We start from the raw sequence: 19744 nt of genomic DNA on the forward strand, positions 1-19744 counted from the left end.
GAAGAAAGGAACCTGGTGAGTCAGAAGGGTTTATAAAGAAGGTGGGAAATAACGAAGAAAGGAGAAAGGCAATGAATAAAGAAACCCAAAAGAGTGAGGACACAAGGAAAAAAAGGAGGGGGTGAGAGCAAGATAGGAACATCGGAGAAAGGAGAAGGGCAAGGGGAAGACAAGGGCGCCGGCAGGGTCCGCTGGAAGTGAGCGCTGAGAGATGGGCCAGGACCCCGCGGGCGGCGGCCCTGAGGTCTCGAGCAGCCCCAGCTGTCAGCCCGGAACAAAGGCGGGGGAGCCGCAAGGACCAGGCTGTTGCCCCGCCCCGGCCTCTCCTGCCCCCGCCCCCCCACTGCCTTGGTCCCGCCCCTACTCTCCCTGCGGCCCCGCCCCGCCCACCGCCCTGGCCGCGCCCCTAGGCCCCGCCCCGGCCCCGCCCCGCCCCGCCCGCGCTCGGGGACCCAGCGCCGAGGCCGGCGCGCTGGGAGCTGACGGACAGACCCGCGGGCGGCGGACAGGCGGGAGGCCCAAAGTTTCTCTGCGGCCGGTCCAGCGGGCCGGCGCCCGCCGACAGGCAGCTCTGGGAAGGAACCGGAGGGAGCACACCGCAAAACATGCTGGAAAACTGTCCGGTCCGCCCAGCGCGGGGCAGGTAGGGTGCGGGCTCGCGGCCGGCGCCCGCGGAGAGGGCTCCGCTGCCCGGGGCGCCCTCGCCAGGGGCACCTGCGCTCCCCGCGGGCCGTGCGCGGCCCGCCGGCTGGCCTTTGTGTGTCTGTGCCGAGCTGCCTAGGTGTCTTTGTCTCTGCACGCAGCTGTCAGGGTCGCCCCCTCCTCAGGGCGGGTGCTGATGCTGGCCCCAGCCTGAGACGAGGACGGTGTCCCGGCCTTCGTCTTTGTCTGCGTGCCCTGCAGCCTGGGCTACCTACGTCCAGCCCCGAATCTGATCTCGATGAACATTAGTGTTTGGTGACATTGACATGGGGGATGAGGTGTGCATGAGGCAGGAGGCGCCCGGCCCCACAGGGTCTGACAGCTGCCGCCGGGCTGCTGAACTTCACCATTTGGAACTTGGGAGATGGGCTGTGTCCACACTGGTGGCAGGACTCGGAGGCAGTTGGAGGTTTGGAAGGTTTCACTAAATAGGAAGATGTCACGCGGTGAGGTGTGTGAGTGGCTGAGATGAATGGAGAGGCAGGTTGGTGAGTCCGGCTATTTAAGTGGCCCCTGGAGCTTCAAGTCACCAAGGTCCGTCCTGGACATGCAATTCGGCCAAAGCAGCGAACACACACACACACACACACACACACACACACACACACACACACACACTTTTCCACATGCTTAAGTCCAGCCTTCAGAGCATGCAGCTCAGCAGCAACATGCACTGCAACACTGAGGCCAGGTGATCTTTCTCCTTCCTGCTCCAAGGGGAAGAACTGAACTGTGAAGCAAATGTTCCGCTCGTCTACCAGTGTGTCAGGCCTTGGAAAGTGCACCAGACTTGCTTACTTCAGAACCCTCAATTTCCCAGGAAAAGGACCATCCACAGTTCCTGGGTGCTTCCCCTTCTGTTCCATCCCGCCTCCTGCTGCCAGCAGCCCCTCTGCTCGGGCCTTGGGTGTCAGCAAGCCACTGAGAGGCACTAAGGTCTGGAGCACTCTGGGCCAGAACTGTGCCAGAAAAGGGTTTCATACGGCGGGAAGTAGAGCCTAATTCTAACTGGGGGAGCCGAGGAGCCCGGCCACACAGATGAGCCATCCGCTTGGCGGCTAGTGGCAGGAATCTTTGTAGCCTGAGCTTCCTGAAAGTTCAGAAACAATTCTCTGTGAGCATAGTGTTGAAAATACAGGTGTGGGAAGTATGTATGTGTATGTACACACATGCAAATGGGTATTAGAGATGGCGTTTACAAGTGGGAAGGGGGTTTGTGTTTAAGGGTGGGGAACAGCAGTCTGTAGGTGGAAGTCCGTGGGCAGGTGCATGCACACTAATCAGGTATGGCCTTCATACCTTGTGTTTATCTGGTGCCTCCTTTTGAGGTGCTTTTTATACATCACAGACATTATCTCACTTGCTATCTCCTTTATCCTCACAACCTAACTATCAGGTTGGCATGAAGCCGGTTAACTCTCTGTCCTACGAAGGAATGGAGGTAACAGAGAGGCAGGGCTTTCCCTAAGGTCCACAGTTAATGGTGCAAAGTCAGGCTTAGCAAGAGGGAGTCCAAGTACGAGGTCTCATCAGTGTAGAGGTGAGTGTGGGGCACTCACTGTGCTTGAGGTGAGAAGATCCGCCAGTGGAGAAAGGCATCTTTCTAAGGCATCTGTATGTGAGCAAGAGAGAGAATGGGACATTTGGGATGGTTGTTATTTAACATTTGGCAGCCTCTGTGTGCTTTGGGAAGTAAGACCTGTTCTGACAATTCAGCCTGTGCATCTGTGTTTCTATAAAGGAGCCCGTGTGTCTGTGTGTGCCCCAGTAGGTGGCTGCCATCAAAGGTGTGCTGCTGGGGAGTGTGTGAGGGAGAGATCTGCCATGCAGTTTTGAGAAGCCATGTGTCTGCCTGTATGGGTGAAGAGGAGGTGGGCTCCAGCCTTACAAAAATGGCTTTCTATTCCTGAAAACTTATTTACATGCCTTTGTACTTATTCAGTGTTCATTTAATACATATTCATTGGGTGCCTACAATGCAAGGCTTTGAGCCAGGCAATGAGCTTACAAAGGTGGACAAGGTAATGAGGGCAAACATATGGTCAAGCAGCTCATAGACTCATGTAATAGGTAGTATTCAACATTTGACACCATGGCTGGTACACCATGTGCCTAGCACTTTTCACTCATGATCTCATGTAATCCTCAGCACAGCTCTGCAGTGTATGTATGACAGTCCAACAAGGAGAGTCAAGCAATTAGCTGGGGTAGAAAATGGAGCAGCAAGGGTTTGAACTCAGCTGGGCACAGGCCCTGGCTCTTCCCATGTTCTTCTGCTACCTTTGATCATACAAATGCATGTTTCTTCTGTGTAAAATGTTCTCGTCCTGTCCCTCCACCTCCACCTAACTAGTTTCTGCTCACACTCCTGGTTTTAACCATGAAGATCAACTCCTCCAAGAAACCTTCCTCTCAATTTTCCTTAAGGCTGGTCGCATGCCTTCCTCCAAGTTCCTCCCATCATTCTGTGCCATCTGAGTGTTTATCCACTGGATCACTAAGAGCCCACAAAGTTCTTAGAGTCAGAGATTGCATTTTTGAATGCCCAGCTCAGGATAAATGTTTGGCTACTGTGAGTGGGCCCTTAGGAAGTGGGAGTTCAATAAAGTAATGGGAGAGAGAAGAGTTGTCAGAGACGACTGGCAGGGAACGTGCTTCTGCGTGGGCACACTTTGCTGGTGTGGTCGTCACTTTCCTGCCTCTGTCATTGGGCCAGCTCCTTAGTGGCCTCTGCTTAACAGGGCTTCTCCATCCTAGGCCCTTTCTCCAACAGTTTGGGAGCCTAAGGAAAACCTCGCCCCCACCCACCCTGCCAACCTGTGCCCTCTATCTTCAGGTGAATCACCCAACAGTACATGTGGTTCTGTAAGTGAAAGAGGTTCGGCATGATCTAAACTTGGGGTTTTTAAATGTACATTTGGAGCCCTGGGGGCAGTGGTTCCAGGGCAATAATGAGGTGTTTCTGGGGCTTTGCCAGCAAAGGAGTATCCAACTGCCAGGGGAGCCTTTAGGCAAAGTACCTGGTAGGTCTTTGAATTTGCTTTTGAATAGATCTTTGTGCTGCTAGTTTGAAAACTACTGATCTAAAATGGACACTTTTCCACCACTGTTGGGAGTTTGAATTGCTACCATGTTTGAAAACATGGGGTGGTAATCTGGCCATGATTTGCCCAAGGTCACTTGGCCACAGTCCGGTGCCTCCTTTCCCGTGCCGTTTGCACCACTGTGTTATTTCTCATATCAGGGTCACCACATGCCTTCTAGGAGGTCCATGATGACTCTGTTTTTCCCTTTGAAGATCATCACTCAAGTACAAAAAACTGCACTTCACTATTTATTTAAGGTTTTCTCCATGCAGTGTGCCAGGGAGACGGGGGATTTAAAAAACAATTGGCTGAATAACAATTGAGTGGCTGATAATGGGGACTAAAATTTGTGATGAGAATTGGGGAGAGGAACCACTGCATGAGACTCAATGACAAAGCACACTGAAAATTGGATTGTGCTAACTGTACACAGCAGCTGCTCAGCATGAGGGAGGGGAGAGCTGCAAGACCCCGGGGAGGAGATGGTCATGAACTGAAGCTTGAAGGTGATCCTCAGGAACGTACAGAGAAAATAGATGTGGCAGTGGCAGGGTCATAGTCCCAAGATGCGGCTGAGAGCTGAGGAGATGGGGCTCACTAGCATTTGGCAAAGCTGCCTGAGTGTCCTCAGTCTCCATCCTGCTTCTCTCTTGCTTCCTGCCAGACACCAGATTCCACCAGACAGCCTAACACCAACGCTAGGCTTCCTAAAAGAAGGTTTTAGTTGCCCCTTTTATTTGTAAAGGGCTCTACATTTTAAAAGGGATATTATTATTGTTATCATTTCTGTGAGATTTCCTCCACACTTTGAAAGATGAGGAAACTGAGTGGGCCTGTCAGAGGTGAAGGCATTCATCCAAGATCTGCAGTGGCATGATGGGATTTGAACCCAGCCCTCCTGAATCCCAGTCCAGAACTGTAATCGCTCAGCCATCAGGCCTCATAATCAAACAGATTTAAGTTCAGAAAAAAGAGAGATTTAAAATGATAAAAACTTGGTTATTGTCAAAATTGCAATTCAAGCGTCATGAGAATCTTACAGTTTTACTTATTCCATGCCCTCCTTATCCCTAAGCACTCATATGCATATATGTGAAGCTCAATAAACAATAACCTAAGAAATATATAGCCCAATGGAATGCCTACTTGAGACTTTCTTTAAGGAATAAAATGTATCCTATGTAGTTTCTTTCTTTACAGCTAGTCAGTTCATAAGGCTTAGTCTACCCCACACTGACATTACAGCAAATTTTGCCTTTAGAGAATCTGAATTAATGGCATTTCACTGGAGTACCAAACCTTATTCCATAATTTATTTCAGTGTTTCCACCTTATCCATAATAAAAAAAGTTCTAAACTGAACTGGGATAGCAGTCTCTTCAGTGGTCACATAAGTACTGTGAGGAAACCAGAATTCAGAGGGGTGATCACATGTGGGGACTGCCTCCCAGATGGACAAGAAGGGAGGGTGGCAGAGACAGAGGACAGAGTGTGTGTGTGTGTGTGTGTGTGTGTGTGTGTGTGTGTGTGCATGTGTGTGAGAGAGTGTGCATGCATGTTAGCTAATAGCTAAGACTAATTGTTCTAATCAATTCTGCAGAGAGCTGGTTTTTATTACTAAGTGACAGGCCAATTGGTGGATGAACAGATGTGCTGTGAGTCCCATCCAGTACCTGAACAAAGGCAGTAAAGAGCTGCCCTGTCCATATCACCCACAGGTTTGCTTCCATGTCAGTTAATCACTGTGGAAGAAGGTAGCTGCCTTCAGGATGGCTGCCAGTAGACACACCCACACCCCACGTCCATTCATCCAGTCTTGTCAGCTCTCCCTCTGAGACATGCCCTCCTCTGATGCACCCTCAGAGACACCCAGAGGGCAGGACCTGGAATACCCACTCCTGCCTGCCTAGGTTGGCGGTATGACCTGAAGTGTGCTTAGCAGCCCCTTTCCCTGATGCCACCAAATCTCATTATCAGCCATGCCCAGAGCAGTCCTTTGGGTTGCTATCAGCCCTGCAGAGCAACAGATGCTGCCAGGCCACAGCATCCACCAGAAGAAGGATCATCCTAGGTGCAGCTCCCAGCCCAAGGAGTGTACCAGGACACAGGCCCCTCAGGGTGTCACAGATGGAGCTAAGATCAGGGGTGGGGGTGGGTACTGATCTGAGAATCAGTTGGTGTCTAAATGTCAAGCCCGGCCCCACACAATGATCTGACCTCAGTGCCGAGCCTGCCAGGCAGCTGGGGCGATCCCCACCTGAGGCCCCAGGGCAGGGCCGTGCACTTGGCTCACTCGTCTTTTGGCTTTGGGGACATCGTTACCCTCCTTGCTGCTGCAGAGCCATTCGCTGCTAACTCACCCTCCTCCTGGCACCCTGGGCTGCTAAATTGGTCTCAACTTGCTGTACTTCCACCCACCACCTTAGTCATTATTCGCTGGCAGCATTCAGAGAGTGGGTGTAAAGCAGCCGAACATTATATTCCTGCTGAAAAGAGAGAGAATGGAGTTTAGGCATGCAAGGGAAAGAGGTAAGAGAAAAGGAAGGAGGCAGGGAAACGAAGCTTGGGGTTGCCAGCACCTTTCCCATGACTCCAGTAATGCTGGACACGGGGTGGTGGGCCACAGGTGCGTGCATCCTGACTCCACAGGAGACACAGACGTTCCCAAGTGAGAGGGTCACGCTCACCACTGAGGGGCTACGCCTGCCTGGCCTGAAGGGAGGAAAGGACATGAGCTGTGGGGAGAAAAAGACTCCCCATCCACCAGCTCCCTGATCCTGAAATTGTCCACAGGCTCTGTCATGCCCATTGAGCATCTGCCCATGTATTAGTATTTAGCTTCTCTGTACTCATCCTCCCTGTCTAGATTAGAAACCCCTTGAAAGAGAAAGCGTGTCATGCCTCAGGTATAGAGCACCAGGCCTGGGACAGTCAGAAGGCAGCCTCAGTGGTGGAGGTTGATGGTGGCGAGGTCTATGGTAGCCTTTCCTCCCCAGCCGTCTCAGGGCTCCCTGTGCCACCCTGTGCCTCCCTGCATCTGGAAGCCCAGTCAGGACGAGCAGGAGTAACAGGGGGCTTCAGGATTTCTCTGTCAGCTCTCAAGGTAGCTGCAGGGCGGAGAAGGGTTATGCTACAGGTAGCGCAGCTCAAGAAGCACATGGGAGGAACTCTGTCCTGCTGCAGAGCCCCCTGCGTTGCCCCGCCAGCAGGTGGGGCCCTCTGGAGAGCAAATCCAGCACTGTGGGCCCAGAGCTGGCAGGAGGCGGAGGGCGGAGCCACGTCTCAAGTCAGACAGCAGAGACCACATGGAGCGGAGCACAGTAACCTTGACGGGAGGTTCTCTGGGTCACTGAAAACGTCTCCAGGTTTGATCTCCAGGGGGAGGCTGGGAGGGAATGCAGCCCCAGTGTGAGCTGGCTAGGAACCCAGCAGGCTCCCCAACCCAGGTTCCCTCCTTCCCACCCTCTTCTCAAGAAAGATAATGGGAAAACCCTGAGAACAGAAGCACCCCCAGTGAGGGAGGCAGGAACACCTGCGAATTCACTGAGATACTAAAGGGTAGGAGTCTGGGGTAATGGGCGCTAAGGCCGATCCTGACCTTCAGCCAGTTCCTAAGGGGAAGCCGGTCCAGTACCTGGAGGATGCCTGTGCTGGGTCTGCCCCACCACCTCGGAGGCACAGTCAGGGGCAGCAGGGCTTCAGGACACTGTAAGCGCTGAGAGCACCTCCCTTATTTACTGTAACCTTTAGACCCCCCCAGCTCCAGCCCCTCTGCCCAGGGGCATCTCAGCAGCACGCTTGGAGGAGGGAGGGAAGGATTAGACTGCTCACGTCTAGAGGAGACAACCTCCCACTTCTCGCTGATCAAATTCCCAGCCCCAAGCCACAGCGGCGCCAGCAGACAAACCGCACTGCAGGCAGGTGCAGAAACAGGAGCCGCCAGGCAGACCCCCAGCCTCCACCTGCACTAGAAAGGGAGCGCTCCCCTGAAGGGGCCCAGGAAGGACTCCCAGCTGCCTGCTCCTCCCCCTGGGGTCCTGCAGCTGCCCCGGCTGGGGGTGGGCACGGGCAGGGTGCTTGGCTCCCCATCTACTGGGTGACTAGGAACATCAGACTGCCACCTTCCCTGGGCCTCCTGGCCGTGCCTCAGCACCCGTTGACTTATGAACTTCTCTTGATGTTGAACTTACTTCTATGCTAAAGCTATAGACAGGACCTCCAAGCCCAGGGTTCCACGATTTATCAGGAAACTAAAAGAAATGTCTGGTACTCTGCAGAGAAATATAAAATCTCAGGGTTGAAAGGATTATTCAACTCCATTCTACCCCCAAACCTCCAAAAATCTTCCCAACTTATTGTCCTTCCTCTACCCACCTCCCAAAGTACCTGCTCTGGACCCCAGGAGCCCCGTCTTTCTATTTGTGTTCCATTCTTTTAAAGTTGTAGAATGCTAGACTCACATCAGGCCCTTGGCCAGACACTGGAGGCACAAAGACAAGAGCAGCAGAGACCCTGCCACGAGGCTCACTGGCCTAGTGTTGGAGGAGGAGACAGATTCATTAAGAACACTTTACAAAGCTAAGTCAATCTAAAATGTCCTATTGGAAGATAGAGAATTTGAGAAGGATCCAAAGGCCTGAATATGGTTTTAAGAAATGGAGGGATAGGCTGGCAAGGATAGAAGACAGTAAGTGCCTGGGAAACAAAGGCAAATTGAGTCAAACTGAGGAAGGCCTTGTGTACCCAGCTCAGAGTTTGTGTGTCGTTGGTAAGCAGTGGGGAGCATTGGGGTAATAAGCAGAGGAGTAACATATGGCGGACCTGGGGTTAGGAGGTTAATCCAGCAGTGGAGTATAGATGGATTTCAGGGCGCAGAGACTTCTTCCTAAAAATATCATTATTTATGAGAACACCTTCCTATCCTCCTCTCTACGTCCTAGCTGAGAGCACATGTTCTCAGAGACCTCACACAGCCTGAAAATGTAGGATAGATGAAGCTTCAAGGAGAAAGAAGGTCCTCATCCAGGATCAAAGGTCAGGGGTCAGTGTGCTGGGTCTAGGACATAGTTGTAACAGGATACATGGGGAACACCTTGCTTTGGACTGCTTTGGACCTGGAAGGAATCACAGTGGGCCTTTTTTTTTTTCTTTTTTGAACTGATGAAGATGGAGGCTCGGATTGGGGAGGGACTTGCTCAAGGTCCCAAGCTGGCTAGGGGCAGAACCAGGAAGGAGGCTGCCACGACAGACTCTTCCCACCGCCCCGCTGCTGATGGAGACAAGGGCTGAAGGGCCAGCAGAATGCCTCAGATTCTCAAACCTGAGTGTTAGGCTGGGTTGCCCCCAGGAGCATGGGAGTTCTCATCAAGAGTGGGTGTTCCCAGTCTTGTGAATTTCGCCTGACCGGAGTCAAGGGAATCCCTAGGCTCCAGTAGCAGCCGACACCATGGCCTCCATTACTCTCTGCTGTCTTTTTTCTTGTTTTTCTGAGTGCTTCAGATGTTTTGTTTCCTTTTATTTTTCCTCTGCATTTTCCTTTGTTCTGAGAGTTCTAAGAAGCTCCTAGCTAATGTGACAGTGAAGATTTACTATCCAAGTCACCGTTGCTACCAGTTGGCACCTTTTAAAAATGAAAAGCAAGTTCTCTTTCTCTGTTTTACATGTGCTCAGTTTAAACCAAACCTGAACACAACGGGAAGATTGTGGGTGCCAGTCAGCCATGCTAACCACCCAGAGCATAGCTGCCACATTGGGAGAGGTGTGCACCCCAATGCCAGGAGACACAGGTCTCGTCAAGCAGGTATCTCCTCCAGTCTCAGAAGACTCGAGTGTCAGGGTCCCCCTGCCCACAGCCATGAAGCTCCCAGAACACCAGTCCCCGTCTCCCTCTGGTAGCTCCTCAGCTTGGCGCCTGCCCAAGTGTCCATCCTCACCTGCACGGCAACCTATAGCCCCCGTAGAGAGAGCAGGTGAATCTTCAAGGTCAGGCATGGGCTTCTTCATGCTTGCCAATGCTGTGGGCAAGTTTGGGAGTGGACAGTGAAAAGAATATGGTTTTTGGAATCAGACAGACCAGTTGCTTAGATCCCAGCTCTGCCACCTAACAGCCCTGTGGCATTGTACAAGTCACTTAGTCTCTCTGAGCCTCAGCTTTCTCATCTGTAAAATGTATTGTGGTCCCATGTAGAATTTTCATGAAAATCACTCAAGACAATACAAGTAAAAGCATCTGAAACATAGTAGGAGCTCAATTTTGTTAGCTCATCCCCTTCCCATCAGCTCCTGTAACAGAAGGAAAGCAGGCCTGAGGCTGTGTGTGGGTGGGTGGGTCATGGGCCCTTGCGCTAGGCACATGTCCAGGGGACTGGGGAGGGTGGGGGAGAAACTTTGAGGTCGGACGTGCTGCCTGTGGCAGCTGCCCCTTCTCTGCTTACTCTGGTGGGGAACATAGTTGTAACTGAAAACAATATAGAAGGAAATCATTTGTACCTTTATCACTCTGGACCCCCATCTACCCCATCAACTTAGCTAAATCAAACTTGACTTATGAAATTTTGGAGAACAGCGAGTAGGTGGGAATGGCACTGAAAGGGGGTCTCTTGCTGACACTGGCTTATGCCAGATGTGTGTGAGGGAGAGGAGATCGGGGAGGGGAGGGCTCAGAGGCTCTGCAGGTCAGCTGGGTTTTCCGTCTGCCCTCAGGAGGACTGCACAACATCACCCCAAGGATGTGTGGGACAGAGTTTTGGGGACAAAGATTTCTTCCCAGCACAAAATGTCGGGATACAGGGGGTTCGTACTATGCCTCTCTCTTCCTCCTGCCTTCTGCTTCAAAGCAATGTCTTTCCTATCTGGGTCATGTTCTGGATTATGTAGCACATAAGGTCAGGAAATGGGGAGAAAGAAAAACAAACACAGTGCAACTTCTCTCTGCATTCAGTTTGCAGAAGATGCACAGACGTGAGGAGCCTTAGTCTGGCTGAGTCTCGCACAGGGGAAGGCACAGACGGTGGAGTCTGAGTCTGTGCTCAAAACCAGAGACACGTTTATTCTGCCTAAAGGGCATCAAATGCTATGGGGGCAGGCGGCCTGCATGGGCCAAGGAGAAGCGGCTCCTGCTCGGACACACATTCTCCCCCAGGGACTAACCGTCCCAGGGAAACATGCCTTCTTTTCCTCCATGTTCTTTCTTTAATGGATGAAACCTTTCCACTTTAATGGTGTGGCCCAGAGTTGCAGTGATTGCTTCCGTAACATTTGACTCGCGGCTGATAGGTCTCTGATGTTCAAACCCACATATGTCTTCAGAGTCCAACAATTTCTCCTTTCTAGCATGTTGGTATCTACTGGGGAGAAAGAAGGCAATGCCTCTACCCACACGGGGCTCATGGCTTTTAGGACCATCTGGGAGAGGGGATGTTAGTTCAGTTGCAAGGCTATCTGATCTGGTTCCAGGCCTCAGAGAACGTGAAGCAATCTCAGGTTGCTGTCCAGGAACAACGGGGGCCATGGGACATGCCTGCTGGCAGCCTCTGCCAACGCCTTGAAAGCAGGTGGCTTGGAGTTCAAAGAGCAGCCCTCCACACCGTCCCTGGGGCCACAGCTATAAACTCCCAATTGACCGGGTTTCATGGACTCAGAGCCTAACAGAGACATGGAGCCTGTTAAAAGAAACACAAGGACACCCAGAATTAGGTCTTACTGTTACTGACATCAAGCAATTTTAGGTGAGCCTACAGTCAGAGCCATGGGGCTGTGCTGAGGTCCCTGCTACAATGTCTGTGCCCAGTGGGGCCCTGGGAAGGAGTGCCCCAGGACAGGAAAACGGATGAAGAGATGGCAGCACAAATGCAGACTTCCTTCCTCTTTCTCCCTTCCACCTTTCCTGCCAGCAGTGGAGGACTGTGCCCCATCGCCTGACCTCAGAGCAGTTGAGGGACAGGGCCCAGGAGGCCGTTGCAGATGGGTCCAGTGGTAGTGCTGTCTCCCTGCCTTGCCCAGACCTGTGCTGGCTGCACAGCACTGACAAGGCAGCCAGGGTGGGAGGCCACAGGGCAGGGTGGCAGGAGGACCCCAGTGATCAGTGCTTCCCCTGCAGACCAGAGGGGCTTTAGGATCTCAGTCTGCAGGCAGGTATGTCCCCCCACTGAGTCATGGATGGGCACCGCAGAAGGTGGTCTGTTTCCTGAGTGCTGACTGTGAAGGCCTCTCTGCCAGAACACCACGGGGTGTTGAATGTTCTGGGACCGATGGAAGACTGAGCATCGCGCATGCGCACAGCCCCTGTGCTGCTTCCTGCCCTCCACCTGCCCCAAGCAGCTGAATTGAGGTGATACCCTGATTCCCCACCCTGTCCTTCCCTCTCCTCTCCCTGGGCTCAGGTGAAAAGGACTCCCACAAGCCTCCTACTTAGCTTTCCCCAAGGAGGTGGGGGCAGAAAGTGTGGGCTGCACAGTAGACAAGAGACAGCAGGAGGCCAGCGTCCTGTGCTGCAGCCCAAAGTCACCAAGGTCAGACCCACAGCAATGCCCCTGCGAAGACAGAGGTGTCAGCACTCACCACACCCTGGGGCTGGGCTGCTGTGCCTCACACACATGCAGGGGAATGGGGAGACGGCTGTAGCCAAAACCACCCCAGCCCCAACCCTCTGTACCACCGGGATGCGAGGCTGGGACTGCTCCCTTCTGCATCCGTGAGCCTCTACGGCTGCTATCCTTGAATGTACTGAGCTCTTCCTGCCTGGCAGCCTCCAGGCTAGGCCCAGAGGTGCATGGTATCTGCCTGGAGCTTACTACCAGCTTGTCAGGTCAGTGATTCTAAGCACTTGAAGAGCAATTCCAACAGACAATTGATAGATAGTCATCTTTTAAAAAATCTAATCTCTAAAGGCTCCAAAAGGAAATCTCCGCTGTCTTTAGCTAATGAAGTAAAAGAAATAGAGCCCAATGACCTGCAAGGCTGGAGAAAACTGTATCAAGAGGTTGTCTAATGTTAAAGCCCAGCAATGTTTTGAGTCACTGAGTGTCCTATGTGAAAAACAAACGAGGCAGCCGTTCTAAGTTCTTAATTATATCCTAGTTCCTTTACAAATAACACTTCACCCAATACATTCAAAGACCCTGTAGGTACACCATTAGCTCCAGTTTATAGATAGGGACAGAGGGGTGGAGCGGCTGAGGCAGTTCCCCCAGGGGTCAGAGGGGCTGAAAGGGATTGCACACTGACCCCTGAGCACCGGAGGCGAGGAGGGGCGGCGGGTCATGGCGCAGGGTTTGGGTGGGGTCTGGAGGAGCAGACACACAGTGAGGAGAGGGGCTGCTGAGGGCAAAGGTCATTCACCAGTGGCACGGAGCAGAGCTCAGCGCGCCTGATGCCTCCGGAGGTAAAGAAACAGTGTGAGTTGCTAGAGCTCCGTCGACCTCAGCTACTTGCCAGGTATCAAACCAGAGGCATCACGTTCGACATACCTCAGTTGGGCGTAATAACAGTGCCCATTCTCAGGGCCGGAGGGCAGCCTGCTCCAGATGGTGCATGTATAGTGTTTACTCCCAACCTAAGGAAACCCTTGGCAGATGAGAGTTTAAGAGGAAGAGCTGTCCCCTGCTTGACACTCAAGGGACTAGATTCTGTCAGTTCAGCCTGGCCCTCTGCCTCCCGCCAGAGGTCGCCAGAGGTGATGGGAGGGGAGGCAAGCAGTCTCCCCATAGCCTTTCCTGGGCAGCGGTCCCTCCCTTCCTGAGCAGCAGAAGCTGGCCATGAGCCTCTTCAGAGGAGGCTCCTGACAGCGTGCAGGCCCTGGCTCCTCAGCAAGGCGAAGAGCTCAGAGCGCCAGCTGTTGCCAGGAGGGTGGGAGCCGTGGGAGCAAGCCCTGCTCGGCCATCCAGCGGCTTCACCCCCTCTTCTCTCTGGGAGGAAGAGAGCTGCAAGGCTGAGACAGAATCCAAGGGGTCAGGAACTGCGGGACAGGGCGAGGTGGGGCTGAGCGGACAGTGCAGGCTAGCGGGGCTCACCGGGAACACCCTGAGGTGGCACAGTGCAGGTGGCCGGAGAAGGGGATGGGCCCAGGGCAGCACTCTCTGTCCGCTGCCCTCAGTGCCCACTCACCTCTGGGAGCACCTACGCCCCTGCCAGGGAGGGGGCAAAGTGTATAGACTTAGCTCCTGGCCTTCTCTTTCTTACTGTGTGACTTGGTCAGCTTGGGCTGCTAAAACAAATACCCTAGACTGGGGTCTTATACAGCAAGCATTCACATCTCACAGTCTGAGAGCAGGGTGCTGGCAGACCAGGGTGCTCTCACCCATGTCTGGTGAGGGCCCACTTTCTGGTTTGCACATGGACCTGCCTTCTTGATGTAGAGAAAGAGGGTTCTGGTCTCTTCCCCTTTTTAGGGCACTGGCAGGGGAGCCATCCTCATGACCTCATTTAATCCTATTACCTCCCAAACGCCCCACCTCTAACATCAAATTGGGGGCTGGGGCTTCAACCTTATGGATTCAGAGGGACACACACCTCCATTCCACAGCGCTGAGCCCTGCTGGGAGACTGCGCAGCCCTGGGCCAGGAGCGTGCAGCCCCTGAGGCAGGCGCCCTGGTGAGGAGCTGAGCTGCCTGAGCGGGAGCAGGCAGCACTGGGCGCGAAGTCAGGCAGCCGTGTCGAGGACTCTCACAGGTGGGTCTGGGTCCTGCTCTGCCTCAAATTCCCATGTGACATCAGGCCCGTCCCTTGCTCCCTCCCAGCCTTGTTTTCTCAGTGGCAAATTGGGAGGAAAGAACCACCTTGTGGGATTATTGTGAAAGAAGTTTTCATGAGAATTTTATTGAAGTATAATGTACCAACAGAAATGTACTCAGATCATGGATGAACAAACAGCTAGATGAATTTTCAAAGTTTTCCTATAAATAAAATTCAAGGCAAAAGATAGAGCCTTAGAAGTACCCCCAGAAGCTCCTGTAGTCCCCTTACTAGTCACTTCCAGCCTTTACCCTGACACCATAATTTTTACCTTTTGATCAATCTTACTAATAGAACCATGCAGCTGCATGCCTTTATGAGAGACTGGTCCATGCTGCTGTAGGGGCCATTGTGCCATCATTCTCATTGCTCCAGAACATTCTGTGTACGAATATACCAGGGCTCATTTATTCTACAATCCTAAATGAGAAGATTCAGATTTCTAGGTATTTCCAGTTGGGACGCTTACACACAATGCTGCTAGGTCTTCTAGGGAACACATGTGAGTGTTTGTACTGGGAGTGTATCTGTGAGTGGAGTTGCTGGGTCATAAGGCGGGCATATGTCCAGCTTGAACAGGTTCCACCAAACACTGCCCAGCGTGGTTGAACACGTTTGCATTCCCACCAGCGGTGCATGAGGGCTACACTTGCTTTACTTCCTCAACAGCACTTGATGTTGTCCAGCTTCTTTTTGCCATGATAGTTGTTTCATGGTACTTAAGTTATGGTTTTAATTTGTGTTTTCTTGACAAGTGATCATGATGAACGCCATATGCATTTTTGGCCATTTACATATCCTATTTATGAAGTTTCTAATTCAAGTCTTTTGTTCATTTTTCATTTGGTTTCTGCCTTCTTATTAGAGATTTGTCAAGAGTTGTTTTCTGTATTGTGATGGGAATCCTTTGACAAATACGTGTATTGTAAATAACTTCTTCCACTCTCCGGCTTGTCTTTGAGACCTTTGATGACGAGAAAACTTATCAATATTTTCCCTTTGTGGTTAGTGTTTTTTGTGTCGTGGTTAAGAAAGTTTTGCCTATCCAAAGGCCAAGAAGTTAACTGTTCTTGTTTTCTTCTAGAAGCTTTAGTGTTTTACCTTTTACATTCATACCGACAATTCACCTGGAATTATTTGTGTGTGGTGAAGGAGGAGTTGAGCTGTACTTTTTTATGAATGGGTACCTGTTGACCCAGCAGCAACTAATAAAAAGAACTTAATTTTCCCACTGTTCTGCACTTTCCATTTTGTCATAAATCAAGTGACCTTATATGTGCAGGACTGTTCCTGGATTCTATTCTGTTCCATTGGTCAGTTTTTCTCCTGTTATGTCAGTGCCTCATTATCTTAATTACTGTTACTTTGTAAATCTTGAAATCTGGTAACATATACCCTCCAGCTTTGTTCTTTTTCAAGATGGCCTTGGTTATTCTTGGCCCTTTGCATGTTCATATATAAATTGCTGGAATTTTGATTGGGATTGTATTGACTCTATAGATACATTTGGAAAGAATTAAAGTCTTTATACTGACGTTGTGTCAAGACTTTGCTAAATGCATTGTGAAGATTGGGCGAGGTCATGGTAAACCCCAAGCATGTTATGGGGGCTCACTAACATTTTACGCAGAAGAACTGAGGCAAGTCATGGACCTTCAGAGTTCAAGAGACCTAAACAGATTGCAATGCTCATACTGCACTTTAGTTGGTAAAGCCCTTCATATCCACCATCATTGATCCTCACCTATGATGTCACCACACGTGAGGTCCTTAGGCCATTTTTAGAGATGAGGAAAGAGGCTCAGAGAATTAAGAGGCTTAGCAAATTTCTCTCCGTGAGGAAGTCAGTGGTCAGATAGGTTTGATTTCACCACTTAATGGGGAGGTTTTCTACACTAGCAGATGCTAGCATTGGTCTTGATGAGACAGGCCATAGGTTATCAGGAAGATAAGCCATGTAGTGTTGAAATCTGTGCTTAGAAGACCTTTGTGCAGCAGGTTAAGGACAAGAGAGGCGACAGGTCATCTGGAAGGTCACGGCCACATGCCAGGCATGAGATGATGCAGGCCCTGGAGAGAGAGGAATGCAGATGAAGGACTGTAGTGGCCAGGTGCCCACTGGGTTAGGCCCACAGTTCCCCACTCACAACAGTGCAGACAAAAATACTCCTTTGTGGCTTTTGGATCTCAGCTCCCCATTTAAAAAAAGAATAAAACATGCATGTCTTTTACCCTTTCTCAGGTAATCTTATGATTGAAGCCAAAACCGAACCAAAGCAAACAATTAACCCTTCCCTATCCTCTGCTGCGCAGGACCCCCACCCCCAGCTCCCATCACACACACTGACCCCATCGGTCAGCTCTCCAGAGGGCAGCTCTGCCCCAGCCTCTGTCTCTTCCATCGCATCCCGCTCACTCGGTCCTTTCATCCGATGACTCCCTTTTCGATGGCTCTGGCCTGTGTTCCCTCGGCAGCAGGCTGCACTTGGTGGTGGGCGCGCACCAACAATCCTTTCTCTCTTCTCAATGTACATTTGGTCACCATCTCACCAGAGTCTCTCAAAGTGTCTGTATCAGAGCAAACAGTTACCCTGCTGCCGGAGAACGGGTGATGAAGGGGAGCCGGGGAGAGCACAACTCACTCGGGACCACACAGCTGGTCAATGGCCAGACCAGCATGTTCGAACGCCTGTCCGTTGTCATTTCTACTCTACTGTAAACAAACAAACAAAAACAAGAGTCCAGGTGTCTGTAGCTCGGACAACTCTGTCATTCCCCGTAATGACTCGGCTTTACCTCTCACAGAAGCCTGCTGCAGACTTGGAAGATTTCCATGGACCCTAGGCCTGAAGGACATACACCGTAGAAGCCTCTCCCCTTCCCCTGGCTTCCTGCCTGAGAGGAGAGACCTGACACTGGCAGGCAGAATGCAGGGTAGGCAGGCAGCCTGTCGTCTGGGACCTGCATACTCTGCGGCCCTCCCTCATGTGCCCAGATAAGCCAGCATCTCGGCAGCAGAGCATCTTGCACACACTCTTCTTGCTGCTACAAGCTGCTTCTCTCCCTAAGTGGTGGTCCCTTATCAGGAATGGGCCATATGTCTCCCCAGAACAGCCAGGTGGGGAGGAATTGATTCAGAAATGTAAATGCGCTGCCTGCTTTGAAAAGGTTCTTCAAGGAAATGCTGACCCCTCATCCCTCTCTGGGCCTCCAGCTACACCATCCCTTTCCCGTCAGACACTTTTGAGATAACACCTGACCATCCACGAATGTCTCCTTGAGACCAGCAGAGCCACTGGTGAGCTCACCGAGCTCAGACACCTCTACAGTCTCTTCTCTGGAGTCATCCCCACCCCAGCCCCCTGCTGAGGCCCCAGGGACACTCCATGGGGAGCAAGCATGGAATGGAGCCTGCCAAATTCTACTTAGAATATCCAATGGGACTAACATTTACTGAGCATATATATATATATATGCTGGTGTGTGTCATGTACTTTACATATGCTACCACAGCATCTAATCTTTAGGACAACCCCGGGGTGCATATATCAGTGGTTTTCAGCCGGAAACAATTTTGCCCCCCATTCAGCAAAATCTGAGACATTTTTAATCATCATATTCAGCACAGTTCTAAAATATTTTTAATCATCACAACTGGGCGGGTAGAAGACAGTGGCTGCACTTGGCATCTAGTATATAGAGGCCAGTGGTGCTGCTAAACTTCCTACGGTAAAGGATGGCCTCTTACCATAAACAGTTATCTAGCCCCATTTGTCAATAATGCCCGGGCTGAGAAGCCCAACTGCAATTTACAAAAGCAAACAGAAAACTGGGGTTCAAAGCAGGAAAGTAGCTTCCCCAAGGCCTTACAGCTGGCTAGTCAGTGGCTGAGCACCGTGGCAGTCCACGTCTGTCTGACATGAAAGCCTGTGCCCTTTTGGTTACAAAATGCCACCATTCAAGAGCAACTGCCCACCTGATCCTACCAGTCCTGGGAGAGAACAAATGTCATCGTTTCCCACTAGGCAACCAAACACCAATCTGCGCCGGCCACCAGAAGCCCCGTGGGCTCCGGGAGCAGCTGCCTAAGTGCAGACTTTTCCCTCGGGTGCTCTCAATGAGCGGCTGCCTCTTCCCTCCAGGTCTGGGATCCCAGCCGAGGAGTCATGATCTGTGCACATGCAGGGGCCTCGGAGTGCTCGGTCAGGGCATCAGGAAGGCTGAAGGCACTGCCAAAGTAGAGCAGGACAGGCAGGTCCAAAGAAGGTCCTAGAAGGCCTGGTGGTAGGATTTCAGCCCTCAGGGGAGACCTGGCGTCCTAACGTCAGGAAGAAATGGCCTGATTCTGGGGAGGAGGACGGAGGTGGCGCTGGGCTGGTGGGCGGTGGCAGAATAGACCGAATGAAAGCCCCGCCATGCCCCTGACTCTTCTCTCTGTGCCTCCTTTTTCACGTTCTTTCACTCTGCTTCCTCCAGTGAAACTTCATAGTCTAACAGTCTTCTTGTTAACCATTACCTTAAACATGTTGAAGACACTGTTTTTGCTGAGTCACGGAGGGAGGACAGCTGGGGCTGTTCTTACTGCCATTGTCACTGCCTGCCCTCTGAGCAAAGCCTCGAGACAATAGGGCAGCAGAGCATCAGCAAAGGTTCACGGGAGCAGGGGGAGTGCAGTCTGGGGAGCGAGGAGGGAGCAGGTAAGCCTGGGGAAGGAACTGAGAGTGGCCTCCTGGAGAGCCCCGAGCATCAGGCCAAGGGCAGCTGAGGAAGGCAGAGATTGGATCTCCAGATCTAGCAGGTCAGTTCCTTCGGTCGCGGTTCCGGAGCGATGTGGGGGGGAAGCAGTATCTGTCTGGAGTGATGCAGCTGACATGTTTCAGAAGAGGGCGTTGCCAGGGATGCCCCACCCCTACATCACTGCCCACCCTGCAGAGGCCGCCAGTTCTGCTTCAGCAGACTCGCCAGCTCTGGGGCGTTGGGGGGCAGCCCCGAACACAGGCAGCGCTGCTCTTTATTTCAAGTGTCCTCACTGCTAATGGGACATGGGGACTGAACACATGTGCACGTGCCTCCGTGCATGTGGCACTGGGAGGAATTATCCCAATGAATGTCAGTGAATAGGTGGGGACAATGGAGTACAGTGAATGGGTTTGCTGTAAGGGGCCTTTCATGATGTCTGAATGACAGTTGAACTCCCAAGGAAGGGTGCCTGCTGGAACAGTAC

At 51.9% G+C, this 19744-nt stretch overlaps 1 protein-coding gene across 1 annotated transcript in view; it reads left to right on the plus strand.

The window, feature by feature from the left end:
• Positions 1-451: 451 nt before the first annotated feature.
• The window catches only part of LZTS1 (leucine zipper tumor suppressor 1), a 45830-nt gene continuing 26537 nt past the window's right edge, over positions 452-19744 (plus strand). Inside the window, exon 1 of the mRNA XM_036888939.2 lies at positions 452-643. The gene's annotated coding sequence lies outside the window, so the exon portion shown is untranslated. The remainder of the gene's footprint in view (positions 644-19744) is intronic.

This window comes from Manis pentadactyla, chromosome 1 (genome assembly GCF_030020395.1).
Source record: "Manis pentadactyla isolate mManPen7 chromosome 1, mManPen7.hap1, whole genome shotgun sequence".
Classification (NCBI taxonomy): Eukaryota; Metazoa; Chordata; class Mammalia; order Pholidota; family Manidae; genus Manis; species Manis pentadactyla.